The following is an 802-nucleotide window of genomic DNA, read 5'->3' as shown; positions in this document are numbered from 1 at the left end:
AGGGCATATGCCCGGGTTGCTGGCTCGATTCCCAGTAGAGGGTGTGCAGGAGGCAGCCAATCAATGATTCTCTCTCATCACTGATGTTTCTATCTCTCCTCTCCCTTTCTCTCTGAAATCAATATATATATTGAAGTCAATCAATGAGTACATTGGAAGAACAAATTGATGTCTTTCTCCCTCTGTCTCTCTAAATGTAATAAATAAAAAAATTTAAAAAGAAGTTCAGTACTTTCTGACACTTGAGCCTTTGTTAAAATACTTCCTTGATCCACTCCAGACATTTGAAGGATCATCTCTTTGTCCCAAAATTTTGAAATTTTACATGCTGTATGTTAATATAGGTCTATTTTCATCTATTAGGCTCAGCTCCTAATGGCCCCTTTCATTCTGGATATTCTCATCTTTCAATTTGGAGAAATTGTTTGAATAATTTCTTTGATTAGCAGCCCCCCTCCATTTTCTTTGTTGTCTCTTTTTGGCTTTCATATAATTCAGATGTTGAACTTCCTGGACTGACTCTCTAATTCATTCTCCTTCCTTCCTTCCTTCCTCCTCCTCCTCCTCCTCTTCTCTTCTCTTCTCTTCTCTTCTCTTCTCTTCTCTTCTCTTCTCTTCTCTTCTCTTCTCTTCTCTTCTCTTCTCTTCCCTTCCCTTCCCTTCCCTTCCCTTCCCTTCCCTTCCCTCCCCTCCCCTCCCCTCCCCTCCCCTCCCCTCCCCTCCCCTTCCCTCCCCTCCCCTACCCCCCCCCCTCTTCCTTTCAGTCTTTCATGAAAATTGAAAGAAAGACTTAATGGAGATC

Source organism: Myotis lucifugus, unplaced genomic scaffold (genome assembly GCF_000147115.1).
Source record: "Myotis lucifugus unplaced genomic scaffold, Myoluc2.0 scaffold_46, whole genome shotgun sequence".
Classification (NCBI taxonomy): Eukaryota; Metazoa; Chordata; class Mammalia; order Chiroptera; family Vespertilionidae; genus Myotis; species Myotis lucifugus.
Note: the sequence above shows the minus strand (reverse complement) of the source record.